At 41.0% G+C, this 15,928-nt stretch overlaps 1 protein-coding gene and 1 non-coding gene across 5 annotated transcripts in view; one reads left to right on the top strand and one right to left on the bottom strand.

The window, feature by feature from the left end:
- Positions 1-15,928, top strand: part of RHBDD1 (rhomboid domain containing 1) — a 165,566-nt gene that overhangs the window by 118,299 nt on the left and 31,339 nt on the right. The window lies entirely within an intron of this gene.
- Positions 14,949-15,082, bottom strand: LOC119471354. The gene has a single exon (XR_005200387.1). It is a non-coding gene; the product is annotated as a small nucleolar RNA SNORA48 (small nucleolar RNA).

The following is a 15,928-nucleotide window of genomic DNA, read 5'->3' as shown; positions in this document are numbered from 1 at the left end:
GATAATTAACATTCAGATTGAGGCCTGAAAGATGAGGAGTGAAGGGGGCATTGCCTAGAGAGAAGGAGACATGTGTTCATATAACACATGTTCATACATGTATGGCAGGATGTGTTAGGGGTAGAAGCAGCCGCAGTGGGGAGCGTTCACCCAGAGGGACTTGCCTTCCAACAGTATCAAGGTCGGGGAGAGATTGGTGTGCTTGAGGGTGCTGAAAGCAGGGGAAGTTGCCAAGCAATGAATCAGGCAGCAGACTGGGGCCAAGATCTCACAGGACCTTGAGGACTCAGGGAGGGTCACTTGGCTGAGGGGGCTGTGAGCTCTTCTTTTGGATGCCCTGCCTGGCTCTGCCTGAGACCTTGACAGCATCATCAGGGAGATGCAATGGGTAGCGTCAGGAGGTGGGAGACAGGAGCCCTGTTTGCACACCCTTCCCAAACCTCAGTCAGGGGATCCATGTGCTTGTGTTGCAAGACCCTGGAACCACATAAAGTAGCAAGTCATTAATTAGAAAGCCATGGTTAAGTTTGTGGTGTTTTTTGTTAAAGCTTGTTAAAAGTTGTTAGAGCAGGTTAAGCACTGTCACCTTGCCCCAGGGGCAGATGCAGCTTTTCTGAATGTTGTTTTGATGTTACTCTTTGTTATACATTTGCAGCTTTTTAGCATCAAGGGTTACTGATCTTTGAGAATGGGACCACTACGTCATGTCATCCCAGCTGTGCCCTCCCATACTGGTTTTGCTAGTCACAGTCATGTATTTGCATGCTAGGGATGCCAGAACAAAATACCAAAGACTGGGTGGCTTAAACAACAAAAGCTTATTTCTCACGATTCTGGAGGTTAGAAGACCAAGATCAAGGCATCAGCAGGCTGTTTTCTCCAGGAGGCCTTGCTCCTTGGCTTGCAGGTGGTTCTCTTCTCACTCTGTCCTCACATGGCCTTTTCTCAGTGCACACACATCCCTGGAGCCTCTCCCTCTGCTTATAAGGACATCAGTCCTGTTAGATTAGGGCTTCACTCATATCACCTCATTTAACCTTAAATACCTCCTAAGGGCCATATACCTAAATACAGTCACATTGGGGCTAGGGCTTCCATAAATGAATTGGCAGGGAGGATACAATTTAGTCCCTAACAAGTAGCGATATATCTACTGAGTGCTTACCACATGCAGATGCGAGGGTCAGTGCTTTACTTGGATTCACATATTGCAATCCCCATGACAACCCTATGAAGTCCCATTTCAGAGATTTGGAAACGAATACACGGATGAAATGAATTGCACAGATTGTATGATTAGTGAGTGAAATTCAAATTCTCTGCTGTCAAAATACCATCGGAACCTCACACTGTTTCTCAATTTCTTGGCATCCTTCTGGTGGGAGTCCCACTGTGAGAAAGGACCCCCTGCCCCACTAAGCTGTGCCTGCCTCCATCCTGAGGTGCTCAGTCCCACTCAACCTTCTCCCCAGAGTCACATTTTAACACTGATGTGGTCCTCTCTTTCAGCCAGTCATCCGTCCTCTCCAGACACCCCCGTGCCTTTGTGTCTTTAGTAATAGCTGCAGCAGCAGGTTCCATATTGCCTCATTCCCCAGGAGACATGCAACCCTGGTGTTATGAGGTGTTACCTATCATCACCAGTCCCCAAGGTCTCCTGCTCATGATTTCAGGGTGTAGGTCACACATTCTGCTGGGAAGATAAAGTGTTATTTTTTTTTTCTTTCATTGTCAGCATTCATCTGTGATTGGGCTACATCTTTTGTTCTCTGACACCTTTGTTAGAATTCCAAGTGGAGAAATGACTTGGGGCCCAGAATCTTCTAATTATTAGGTTTCCTCTTCCCCAGAACTTCCCACAGAAAGATCTGACTCCCCAGTGCTCAGAAATGTTAGGACAAATGACAGAAGCTGTAGCAGGTGATAAGGGAAAGGACACTAGCCAGAGACAGTGAGCTACAGGAGTCCTAAGCATGACACAGAGACAGAGGGACCATGGTGTCGTTGACCTGCATAGCTTCTCACAGTTAGACCAGCTCTTTGGCAGTGTAAAGTTCCAGGGCCAAATCAGCCCATATTGTGTTCCTCTGCCCTTCTAGCATATGCATGTCCTCCACACCTGCTTATGTGCTTTTGTTTACTTACACTTCAGGGTTGAAAAAGGTAAGACTATTTCTTGATTGGTGGTCTCAGTGAGGTGTCTTTGAAGTTTATGGAATTTCCCGTCTGTAAGAGATCTTAGCAAAAATCGATTCTATATTCATTTTAGTGATACTGCCCAAGGGGGCAGAAAGGCAGGATGAAATTCACCCCAGATTCCAGTCTTGTTTTAAGCACAAATAACCAAAAGGCCCTATGTGAAGGCACAGCAAGGCCTAGACATGGTTTGGTACTCCTCACACTGGGTAACGTACAGGAGCAGGTGTGGAAGCAGCTCAGTAATCTAAATGTAAGAGCTAACACTCGAAACCTTTTAGAAGAAAATATAGATGTACATCTTCATGACCTTGGATTGGTACTAAAAGAATAACAACCAAAGAAAAATAGATAAATTGAACTTTATCGAAATGAAAAATGAAAAGAGTTGCCTGTAATCTCAGCACTTTGGGAGGCGAAGACATGAGAATTACTTGAAGCCAGAAGTTCAAGACCAGCCTGAGTCTTGAAGTGAGACCCACTCTCTATCCCCGCCCCCCAAAAGAAGGAAAAAAGTAGTGAAAAGGTCATCACAGAATGGGAGAAAATGTTTGCAAACCATGTGTCTGATAAGGGACTTTAATGACGACTATGTAAGGAACTCTTACAATTCAATAACAAAAAGCCCACTCAGAAATGGGCAAATGATCTGAATAGACATTTTTCTGAAGAAGATATACAGAAGTCTCATAAGCACATGAAAAGAAGCTCTACAGCATTAGCCATCAAGGAAATTCTGATCAAAACCACAATGAGATATTACTTCACATCTACTAGGATGGCTATAATAATTATTTTTAAAAGCAATCTTAGGCTAGCAAGGATAAAGAGAAATTAGAGCCCTCGCCCAAAACTGATAGGATTGTAAAATTGTGTATTTGCTTTGGACAGTAGTCTGGCAGTTCCTCAGAAGATTAAACACGCAGTTTAACCTTAATACATTAATCACCAGTTTTTAAGAGAAATTAAAACATATACCTACACAAAAACTTACATATAAACATTTATTATAACATTATTCATAATAGCCAAAAAATAGAAACAACCCAAATGCTGGTCAAATTGATAAATAAAATGTGATATATGTATACAGTGGAATATTATTTGGTCCTAGAAAGTAACAGAGTACTAATACAGGCTACAATGTGGATGAACCTGAAAGTATTATGCTAAATGAAAGAAGCCAATGACACATGGCCACATTACATGATTTGATCAATATGAAGTGGTCATAATAGGCAATCCATGAAGACAGAGAGTTGATTGGTGGAGCCAGGGGCTAAAGGTGGGGAGTGGCCAGTGAGAGAAGAAATAGTGAGAAGAAGAAATAGGGTGATTGCTAATTGGCACAGACTTTCTGTTTGGGGATGATAAAGATGTTCTAACATTGATTGTGGTAATGACAACTCTGTGAATATCATAGAAAGCATTGAATTCTCCACTCCAAATAGGCAAATTGTGTGGTAGAGAAATGAAATCTTAATGAAGCTGTTGAGTAAAATCTCAGTGTGGCAATTATTTCTTCTTTCTTTTTTTTTAATACTTTAAGTTCTGGGATACATGTGCAGATCTTGCAGGATTGTTGCATAGGTACACACATGCCATGCTGGTTTGCTGTCTCCATCCCCCCTTCACCTACATCAGCCAATTTTCCCAGTGTTATCCCTCCCCAACCTCCTCGATCCCCACTGTTCCCAGCCCCCCGCCCCCCAACATACCCCTGTGTGTGATGTTCCCTTCCTTATGTCCATGTGTTCTCATTGTTCAATATCCACCTCTGAGTGAGAATATGCAGTGTTTGGTTTTCTGTTCTTGTGTCAGTTGGCCGAGAATTTCCAGATTCATCCATGTCCCTACAAAGGACATGAGCTCATCGTTTTTTTATGGCTGCATAGTATTCCATGGTGTATATGTGCCACATTTCCTTTGTCCAGTCTATCATTGATGTGCATTTGGGTTGGTCCCAAGTCTTTGCTATTGTAAACAGTGCCACAATGAACATATATGTGCATGTGTCTTTATAATAGAATGATTTCTAATCCTTTGAGTATATACCCAGTAATGGTATTGCTGGGTCAAGTGGAATTTCTATTTCTAGGTCCTTGAGGAATCACCACACTGTCTTCCACAGTGGTTGAGTTAATCTACACCCCCACCAACAGTGTAAAAGTGTTCCTATTTCTTCACATCCTCTCTAGTATCTGTCCAGATTTTTTAATGATCGCCATTCTAACTGGCGTGAAATAGTATCTCAGTGTGGTTTTGATTTGCATTTCTCTAATGACCAGTGACGATGAGCGTTTTTTCATGTGTTTGTTGGCCTCATAAATGTCTTCTTTTGAAAAGTATCTGTTCATATCCTTCGCCTACTTTTGAATGGGTTTGTTTGTTTGTTTCTTGTAAATCTGCTTTAGTTCCTTGTAGATTCTGGATATTAGCCCTTTGTCTGATGGGTAGATTGCAAAAATTTTTTCCCATTCTGTTGATTGCTGGTTCACTCTAATGATTGTTTCATTTGTTGTGCAGAAACTCTTAAGTTTAATTAGATCCTATTTGTCTATTTTGGCTTTTGTTGCCATTGCTTTTGGTGTTTTAGTCATGAAGTCCTTGCCTATGCCTGTGTCCTGAATGGTTTTGCCTAGGTTTTCTTCTAGGGTTTTTATGGTGTTAGGTCTTATGTTTAAATCTTTAATCTATTTGGAGTTAATTTTAGTGTCAGGTGTAAGGGAGGGGTCCAGTTTCAGCTTTCTACACATGACTAGCCAGTTTTCCCAACACCATTTATTGAATAGGGATTCCTTTTCCCATTGCCTGTTTTTGTCTGGTTTGTCAAAGATCAGATGGTTGTAGATGTGTGGTGTTGCTTCTGAGGCCTCTGTTCTGTTCCATTGGTCTCTATCTCTGTTTTGGTACCAGTACCATGCTGTTTTGATTACTGTAGCCTTGTAGTATATTTTGAAGTCAGGTAACATGATGCTTTCAGCTTTCTTCTTTTTGCTTGGGTTTTTCTTAAAGTAGGTCTATCATCCTAATAATAGAGGATTAAAAACTGAAGCTTACTGTGTGGTATTCCAAATTGAGCAGTTTGAGTTTAGAATGAAGGCTTTCTCTCTCTCTCTCTCTCTCTTTCTCTCTCTCTCTCTCTCTCTCTCTCTCTCTCTGTGTGTGTGTGTGTGTGTGTGTGTGTGTGCGTGTGTGTGTGTAAAAGCTGGGATATTGAAATTCTAAAGATGCTAGATTCTTGGGACATATCTTCTTTTTCACAGGCTCCAGGAGTTGGATACCCAGTCCCCAATCCCCCTTTGAGTTAATTCCCTTGATTCGGTTAGAGATAGACATAAGGCCTTTTTTCTTCCCCTTTCTAAAGGTTTTTAAGATTTTATAAAACTGTACTCTGGTTAACAGGATAAACCTCGAAGATCATAATGTATATGCCCGGATCCTCCTTATCCTATTGATAATAGTTGTCTTTAGCATAGAGCAGCCTCAGCAAACCTATATGTCTTCAGGAGCCAAACAGATAACCAATAAATCTCATTAAAGCAATGATGAATTGTGGGGCCTATTGAGTCTCTCAGTTCCTTAACTAAAATTTTTGTAGTACAAAAGTTGTTGTAGAAATAATAATACCTTCTTTTTGTAAGGATCTAATGAAATGATGTTTAAGAAGGCATTGTATAACATGTAGAGAGCTATATAGTTATTAATTTGGATATGAAATGAAGTCTGTTCTTTTATCAAAGAATTTGTAAAGATTAATTTTTATCATTTTATTGAGATATGACCCATAATCAAGATCATATCCAACAGATTCCTCTGTCTCTTGGTAATTTATTCCTACCATCCTCCACCCTTATCCCCTACCAGCCACTGATTTCATGTATCTGTGGTTTAGTTTGCATTTTGTAAATTTTTTTATAAACAGAAACATACCATATATATTTTTGTTGTCTGACTTAATTTACTCAGCATAGCTACTTTGGGGTTTATCCATGTTACTATGTGTGTTAATAGTTCATCCCTTTTTATTCCCAAGTAGTAGTCCATTGTACAGATATGCTGTAATTTGTTTATCCAGCCACCTGCTGATAAACACTTGGATTTCCAGTTTTTGGCTATTGCAAATAAAGCATCTGTGAACATTCATCTACAAGTATTTGTATGGACATATGCTTTCATTACTGTTAGGTACATACCTAGGAGTAGAAGAGTTGGGTCATGTGGAAAATGTGCATTTATGTTTTCGTAAACTGTCAAACTGTTTTACCAAGTGGGGGTTCTATTTGACATTCTCTCCACCAGTGTTTGAGAGTTCCAGGTCCTTTCTATCTTCCCCAGCACTCGCTATGGTCAGTCTTCTTAACTTAAGCCAATCAAGTGGGTGTGTAGTACCATCTCATTGTGATTTTCATGTGTGTTTCCCTAATGAATAAGTTGAACATCTTTTCTTGTGTTTATAAGTCTGCTACTTTGGCATCATTTCATGTCCAGCCTACTCTGTGCATAAGGGAATTTCACTCTTTTAACTGATTGGATTGGAATGCAGCCCAACATGCCAGCAGTTCCAGTGGATATTCTGTTACTTCATATTTAATGGGGCATGTTTGTGAAAAGACCCAGAACATCCTCCAACTAAATTTTCTTTGTATGTGTTAGGCTATTTTGATGCTCTAAAATTTTGACCAAATTTGTTTTTAAAGTGTTGCCCGATTTGAAGGCAAAATTGGGTTATCAACTTATTTTATTAGATGCCTAATTCTATAAGTTAATATATATACAGAAGTGGATTTCCAGTTGAAATAAGCTCTAATATTGACATCTTGCTATATTCAGAAATAAGATGTTTGAGTTGGGAGGGACCTTAGCAGACTCTCAGCCATCCCCATCGTGCCCCCCGCAGTACTCATAAGGGGGTTCATCTTTCCACTGTCAGAGATTCAAGTATCTGGAAGGGCCTTGTAAAATAAACATAAAACAAGAAAAATTTTGCTTTTGTAGTTTGTTACCAACTGAACTTAATTTGAAATTGTTTTATGGTAGTTATTTTATAGTAGTTATCAGGTGAGATTTAGCCAGCCAGCCAGAACAAGCTCTGCCTATTAAGAATTTCATTGCTATGTTTTTAAATATATGTAAAGCATAAAAAGGGGTGGAGGGAGTGGGAAGAAAGAGCCTAGAATCTGTATGCCCCCCAGTCTGTGATGAAGGAACACTATAATTGGTGTTCTGGCTGTCCAAGCCTTAGTTTCACAATCACAACGTGGCATGGGCTTTGCAGTCAGTCAGGTTGGAGTTGGAATCCCACCTCTGTCTGTCCTTCTCCATGAACAGGGTCAAAAGGGATTATGGATATTTTGTGGGTAGAGAGTTATATCATACCCTCCTTGTAGGGCAGCTGGGATGCCTACCTAAGATAGGAGATGGAGAGTACTGGTACCAGGAAGGCACTGGGTCTGTTTCCTTTTCTTGCCTCTTTATTTCTCTTTCTCCTCTTCCACGTTTTCTCTAATCACTTAGATCACTTAAAGAAATCATTCTTTTTACTTCCATTTCAATCAATTTTGGAGATTTCTCCAAAAATATAATAATGGTAATGAATACTTAAGCTGTAACATTTAGCAAGCCTCTTTTATGTACCAGGAGTATCAAGTACATTTCATGCATTTTTTTCATTTACTTTTCACAAGAACTCATGAAATAAAGTACAATTAAGGCAGAGAGGAAACTGAATGAGTGATGGAGTCAAGGTGTGAAGCCAGGCCTATCTGACTCCAGAGCTCTTAATCACTCTGTATATTGCTCCTGCATCTAATTTTAGGAATGCATAGTTCTCCGTGTTTCTACCCCCATCCAGTTGATGGTAATTTGAAAACAGTAACAGCTGGTACATTGGTACGTACCTTGTACTGAGCACTGGTCTGCCTACTTTCCACATATTAACTCATATAAGGCTCACTGTAACCCGTTACAGGTTCTATTGCTGTCCCCATTTTTACTCTCCCCATTTTTCAGGTTGAGGAAACCAAGGTGCAGAGAGGCTAAGGTTCACGTGGAGTTATAATTGGTGTTCTGGCTGTCATTCTTAATGCTTCATGTACCTCTTTCCCTTATCACTTCATCATTTCTTAAAATTCATTTTACAATCCATTTCAGACCAATCAGAGAAAAGATGGGAACTCCCTCCTGCTAAGCTTAGTCATCCCAGCTACTCTTTCCAGTAACCTGTGGAATTCCTTCCCTATCCTTGCTCCAGTCTTTCTAAAGTGATGATATATTAGATATTTCGTCCTAAGGCTGAACTGAGACTACTGCCTAAGCAAGCAAGAAAAAATAGCAAATTCATTAACTAGGAATCTATTTACAGTCAATTCCCAAGGCTCATTGTGCAGTCAGTGGTTCTGCATCATTTAGAGTTGCTAATAAATGAAAGCCTTTGCGTCTTTCCTCGTGCCTTGATATTTACAAGTCTCATATTTTACCATAGGAAGTGGCTTCAACAAGCATATTCATGTGTTGACAGTTCTAATTAATATAAGTAATTAGCCCTGACAGTAGAACTGTGAAAAGGAGACCCATTCATAAATTTGCTAATTATGTTACTCTGCTCAGAATTTAATCGCAGTCTCGTTTTTAATCATTTCTGTATATGGGCAAAAGGCCATCTTACTAAATTCTTCAGATTTTTACATTTACTTCTAGTAAGAGGATTTTATTGAAATTAATATGTGGTTGCAATTTAATTTTCCAGTATGCAGGAACTGGTGAAGAACACAGATTATAATCTTTCTGGAAAGAAACAAGAAAATGAGAAAAGGTAGACAAGGGGGGAGGAAGGCATCAAGCATGTACCATATGCTTTCTTATATGTAAAGCTTGTACCTTTCTACCTATTGTGACGCCTTTTCTGAAAATGAAGATAGTCTTATTTAGGCCACTGGTAGGTTTATGGTACAGAAAATTTGAAGATGGTTGGTTACTTTGGTCCAAAGTTGAGCCCTCCTCTGTCAGATGTAAATAGCCTACTTTTTCGAGTGCTTTTGTTCTCAAGCAGGGCTTCTCAACCTTGGCACTGCTGGAACTGTGGGCTGGATGATTCCTTGTGAGGTGGATGTGACTGTCCTGTGTCTTGTGCGGTGTTGAGTAGCATCCCTGTCCTCTACCCATTAGAGGCAGGTACAACTCTCCCCTAGTTCTGACCCCCAAAAGTGTCTCCAGACAGTACCAGTTGTCTCCTGGGAAGCAAAATCACCCCTGCTTGAGAATCACCATGCTAGAGATTACCTTAAGATAAAAAAGAATCCAGTAAAACTTCTATGTAGAACACTTACAGTGGCTGTAGCTAAATAAGTAAAGCACCTTTTCTCAGAATTTTTTACCAGGCATCGTGGTACAGAATCCAGATTTGGAATGATATTCTTGAGTTACAGTACCTCCTTCCTACTTTTTTAGCATTAGGCTCCCTCTGGTCCTCTTAGTTAGAAAGTAGAGTTGTGCTTGGTAGTAGAGTAGCTTACCTAAAACCCCTTTACTTTTCTTTTTATTAATAGATACACTAGGCTCTCCACATTCGTAGATTTAACATATGAAGTTTTGATTACTCTCAGGTGACCCCAGTGTTCTGAGTAATCAACCCTCAGTATTCTTTGTCCCCCTTTCCAGTTCATTGATTCCTTCCTTTGTGATCTTGCTTTTCTCCCTCCACTACTTAGATTTCTGGTCCTTATGAATGCCTTCCATGCCCTTCCTTCTCAGCCTTTCCTTCACTTACCTGGAAAAATTCCAGACTTTAGCGAGCCTGGCCACTAGGCTTCTTGGAACGTGACCTGACAGCTAAGGCTGTTTAGAGAACATGACTCAACAGAGCAGACTGAGCCTATTACACATGTACACGTCAACCTTTCAACTATCCCAGACTTCCCCGAGACAATGGAATCCACCTGTAGGCAATGCCCCCAACCTCCCATCATGAAAACTACAAACATGCCTATTCTATACTCATCCCCCACACCCCCTACTTAACTCGTTCCTTCCTGACACCTGGGCAGGGAGGCCTTCTTTCTCTTATCAAAAGCTAATCCTTCACCCACCTACCCCAACTTCTCAGAAAAATATTTTGTCATTGATTATACCCTTTACCCTTGTGTCTTCAGCCTCCCAGTCTCTACTGGATCTTTTCCATCAACACTGAAACATAATCTTAGTCTCTCTCCTCTTATCCTGAGAGAGAGAGGAAGAGGGCAGGTGAGTGTGCAGTAACCCATAGCAGCCTTTCAGTAACCGTCCGTTCCCTTTCCATTTACGTTCACATTGTCCTCTTCATCTTTGAATCTTGCCTCTACTACTGCAGTTATGTTGCTGCTCCCATTATTCTAATGAAACAGTTCTAGCTAAGTTCGCCTGCACCCTCTATGTTGCTAAGGCCTGGAGTCACTTTACTAACCCCAAATTTACTTAACATTGTTTAATACTCCGTCCTTGAAACCATACCTTTTTTCTTCCTTGTTTTCACAATGTCACACTTTCCTGGCTTTCCCACTATAGTCTGGTCTCTTTCCTGGGTCATCTTTGCAGGCCCACCTACCCCTACTCTACCTTTGAATATCGGCCTACCTAATGACTTAGTTCTAGGTCTTTCCTTCTCCCAAGGCTTTCGTTGCTGTTTATATGCTGGCAACTTCCAAATTTCTCTCTTCAGCCCAGTTTTCTTTCTGAGCTTCTAAAATTACATATAAACCTACTCAAAGACATTTCAGATGCGTCATGTACAAACTGAATTTATAATTCTTTTATCCCTTTGCAACTCATTCCAAGTTTGGCCTTTTGGATGTAGTCAGTAACCAAGCCTTCTTGATGGTAACTCAAGATACATCTCAAATCTTTTCACTTCTTTCTCCATCTATTAGTGAAAGCCACTGTTCTTTACAAATGGGTAGTAAAAGGTGAGGATGTAGAAATGAGAGCCAGGTCACGCAGGGCCGTTTTGGCCATCTAGGACTCTGATTTTTTCTGAATGAGATGGAGCCATTAGAGGGTTTTGCACAGAGTAATATTATCTAACTCAACTTAGAATGATCACTGTGGCTGCTGCATTGAGTAGAGCAGCATGGTAGGTTGAATGGTATCCTCCAAAAGATATGACCACCCAGAACCTCCAAGCATGACCTTATTTGAAATGAGTCTTTGCAGATCATCAAGGTAAAGATCTCAAGATGAGATCATCCTGGGCTAGGGATAGGTGTCCTGATAAGAGACCGAAATGGAGAAAGCAGACACAGATAAATGAGCCATGTGAAGACAGATGGGAGAGCAGTCACAAGCCAAGGAACACCAAGGATGGTCGGCACCGCCCAAGCTGGGCTAGAGGCATGGAGGGGGTTCTCTGCAGAGCCTCCAGAAGGAAACAGCCCTGCCAACAACCTTGATGTCAGAATTCTGGCTTCCAAAACTGTGAGAGAATGAAGTTCTGTTGTTTTAAGGAATTCAGTTTGCAATAATTTGTTATAGCAACCCTAGGAAACTGATGCAAGCAGCAAGGATAAAAGTGGAAAGCCAGTTAGGAGTCCATTGCAGTAATCCAGACAAGAGAGAACTGTGGCTCCACTCAGGTAGTAGCAGTGGAGGAAGTGTTAAGAGGTCAGCTTCTGGACACATTTTGCATCATTCCTGGGAAATAAGGTCGTTTCAACATAAGCAAATCAATAAATGTGATTTGCTACATGAAACAAAAACCATATGATCTTCTCGATAAAGTCCTGCCTTTTCCAGCATCATTTAGGAGGGTAGTTAACTAGTGTTAAATAAATAGATCCTTGATGCTGCTCATTTTGGAGCCATGGAGAATTGCCCAGGTGAGAAGCAGGGTAATCCCAAGCAATGCCTGCAATTTGGACCATCTGTCCTTGCACTTCTCACTATGAGGCTCATCTTTGATATCAGTTTTCTCTGTCTGCGCTACCTAACGATACAGAAAGGATTCTCCTAGGGGCCTTCTGAGTAGCTCAAAAGCAACACTATTCAGTAGAAGTATCTGCAGTAACGGACATGCTCTGTGTTTTCATTATCCATTATGGTAGCCACTATCCACAAGTGCTGAGCATGTGGAATGTATTTACAAATGGATAGTAGGAGGTGGAAATAAGTACAACTCAGTACAACTGAGGAATTGAGTTTTTTAGCTATACATAATTTTAATTTATATAAATTCAAATAGCTATATGTGCCTGGTGTCCATTGTATCCGTGCAGATCTAAAGCATTGATTCTAAAAGTGTTGCCTGGAATGTGGTTAGAAATGCAAATTTTTGGACCCTGGCCTCAAACTCCTAGGCTCAAGCAGTCCTCCCACCTCAACCTTCTGAATAGCCAGGACTACAGGGATAGACCACCACAGCCTTTTTATTTTTTATCTTATTTTTTTGGTAGAGATGGGAGTGGGGTGGGTTGGGGTGGTTGGGAGCATGGGAGATCTGCTGCACCAGAAGCTTTGGGAATGAGACCCAGGATTCTGTGTTTTAATAAGTTCTGTAGGTGATTCTGTTGTGCACTAAAATTTGAGAACCGTTTCTATTTCCCGTTCTCAGAGTTCCTGTTTAGTGGTTCTGGGAGGGTGTCTGAAAATTTGCTTTTCCAACAGATACCCTAATGATGCTGTGATGCAGGTCTGGAAATATCTGGGAACCTGTTGTAGAAGATAGACCACCCCTTTGTGAGGTGTCCCCAGTTCCCAAGAGTAAATTCCATAAATCCCTCATAACAAATATTTCAAGTCAGGGTATCTCAAGTGTACCCTCCATACTTCATGAAAATCTTCCTACCTTTTTTCCCATGATCTGGTAACAAACTGCGTCCTGCTCATAGGAGGACTGTTAAGTATTTGTTGAATTAATAAAGAGATTATATAAATTAGCCTGAATAAAATATCTGAAGTTAAGAATTCTTATCCCACCTGTAACTTATGCATGTGATGGCTTTTTGGCATTCATGATAACCTGTTAGTAGAGTTCCACTTTTCTGATCCATAATTCTACAACTTGTTGTAGAAGTCATTGTAGTAATTTTTCTCTTTATAGCTTAATAAATTTTAATTGTTGCAATGGAAAGAAGTTAATTCTTAACTAGAGATGGGTGTAGTGTATCCGTACCCCCAAGAGGCATTTGCAAATATGTGTGTGAGAGGGCTTTTGAATTGTTGAAATGATAGGAGTCAGGGTAAAGGGGATATGATAGTCATTCAGTGCCAGGGGCCCGGGAATATCAAATACCCTGCATACACAGGACTGTCCTGTACAATGAAGAGAAACTCTGTAGCCTGTTGGTAGGTGACAGTAATATTTCCTCAGTAAAATCACTTCTAAGGCCATGACTCTCTCTTGCTAGCTATAGCTGTATCTCCATGAGCATTTTGTATGAATTTTACGTATCTCACAGAAGGGTGAAGCACCCTCTGTCCTGCTCTTGCATAACATAATGCGATTCTTGCAGCAAATATTTAGTGCTGTGTGGTTTACAAAGATGTGAGACATGAGCCTACTTACAAAGAAGTTAAATTACCAGCAATAACCTGGAAATGGTGTAAGAGTTGCATAAACTGTGGGAACAAAAAGGGGGTATTACCTGGTTTATCAGTTAAGGTTCAATCAGGAGACAAAACCAGTGAAAATATGTATTAAGAGCTATTACAAGGAAGTGCTTATGCAGTTGTGGAGGCTGACCAGGCAAGTGCAAAATCTGTAGAGCAGGCCATCAGGAGGGGTGAGCTGGAATTCTCAGACATGGCTGAAGCTGCAGTCCACGCGCAGAATTTCTTCAGGTCTGCTCTTAAGGTCTTTTAACTGATTGATTCAGGCTCATCCAGATTATCTAAAATAATCTCCCTTGAAGTCAGCTGATTATGGACTTTAATCACATTTACCAGATACTTTCACAGCAGCACCCTGATGAGTGTTTATTTGAGTAACTAGAGATGACATCCTAGCCCACTTGACACGTAAAAAAGAGCATCACACTTGGATATAGAATGTTTGAGCACTTTCTCTTGAAAAATGTGGCATTTGTTCTGACCCTTGAAAATGGGAAATTTTTAAGTGGGGTAGTTGGCATTCTAAGGGGGTGAGCATTAAAAATTAACCATTGGGAGGCCGAGGTGGGCGGATCACGAGGTCAAGAGATTGAGACCATCCTGGCCAACATGGTGAAACCCCATCGCTGCTAAAAATACAAAAAGTTAGCCGGGCGTGGTGGCACGTGCCTGTGGTCCTAGCTACTCGGGAAGCTGAGGCGGAAGAATCACTTGAACCCAGGAGGCAGAGACTGCAGTGAGCCGAGATTGCACCACTGCACTCCAGCCTGGTGACAGAGCAAGACTCCGTCTCAAAAAAAAAAAAAAAATTCACCAAAGGAAACAAAACAAGCCAAGGCATGAAAGTGTAATCGGTATTTGCAGAATGGCTGCTTGTTGCTATAGGCTTTTCCCTGAACCTCGGCTCTCAGTGTCCTCATCTAAGAATTGGGTTCAGTACTTGTCATAACTGTCCTCCAAGATGGAATGAGTTGGTGTTTGAGGGTGCCTTTTGGAAACAGTAAACACTGTGAATGCTAAGGCTCTCTCTCTCTATTCCCCTCCCTCCCTACACCTCCTTCTCTGCCCTCCCTTTCCACTCACTCTCCTTCCCCTCCCCCCTCTTCACCCTCACCTCCCTCCTTCCCTCTCACCTCCCTCCTTCCCCTCCCCTCCTTTTCCTTCCCTTCCTCCATCCATGTGTCCAAGGCATGAACCAGGCATGGGCACAGGCCAAAAGCCAAGCAGGGATAAACAAGGGGTTGCTTTGTCTCTGGCTGATGTGAGATGAGCACCACCAACTAAAAGCTACTATTCCCAGGTGGGGACACTGAGGTGTTTTATAGTCATGGTGGTGGTGACAGTAGCACTGGTGAAAGGGAGGTTGGTGTGATGAAAACCAAAGGTTTGGCCTGTAAAACAGAGCCGGATTGTTGCAGGCCTTGTCTAAAATTTGTGTTTTTAAGGGAAAAAAAAAAAAAAAAAAAAACCGGTGACAGTCTCTTGACCTTAGTTCCTAACGGACTCGAAGAATGAAAAACATCCCTGTATATAGTCTGTGCCCAATTGTCACAAAGAGGCAATAGCCATTTGCTCTGGGCTAAGACAGCTCCACTTTTTTTTTTTTTTTTAGTACAGAACTAGAACTGTTTTTGATGCTTGAGATATTAGAGGTGAGAGAGAGAGTCATTTATTATAAACATGTTGAATACTTTGCCTAAATAGGGAAAGGGAATTAAAGCATGTCCAAGTAAGCTGTTCCAAGTTTCTTAGGTAATAGCCATTATAGCCAATTGACTCCGTCACCAGAGAAAGCACCAGAAAACGATGCTAACGTGAGTACCGTCATACTCTTTTCCTTTTCAGAGCTGGGTTCTACAAACCAAGCTAGTCTCCCCCAATTGTGAAAAACATATGCATTTTGAAGGAAATTTAATCCATATGTTTTTGAGTCACTTCTGCCTAAGTCATTAAAAAGTCATTTTTAAAATGTGACTTCATGTTTGAAGTCATTTTAGAGTATTTTTAGTAGACTTTCATTCTGCATAATGCTAAATTTTTCTTGGTTTGTTTTCTTGTTTTATTAAACACACTGTATATCATCTTAACACATCCCGTGGTGAGGCACAAAGGAAATCTTGAACTCAGAAGAAGGCTCCAGGGTGCCGAGTAACGC

Source organism: Cebus imitator, unplaced genomic scaffold (genome assembly GCF_001604975.1).
Source record: "Cebus imitator isolate Cc_AM_T3 unplaced genomic scaffold, Cebus_imitator-1.0 Scaffold57, whole genome shotgun sequence".
Taxonomy (NCBI): Eukaryota; Metazoa; Chordata; class Mammalia; order Primates; family Cebidae; genus Cebus; species Cebus imitator.
Note: the sequence above shows the minus strand (reverse complement) of the source record. Positions and strands in the feature narration are given on the sequence as shown.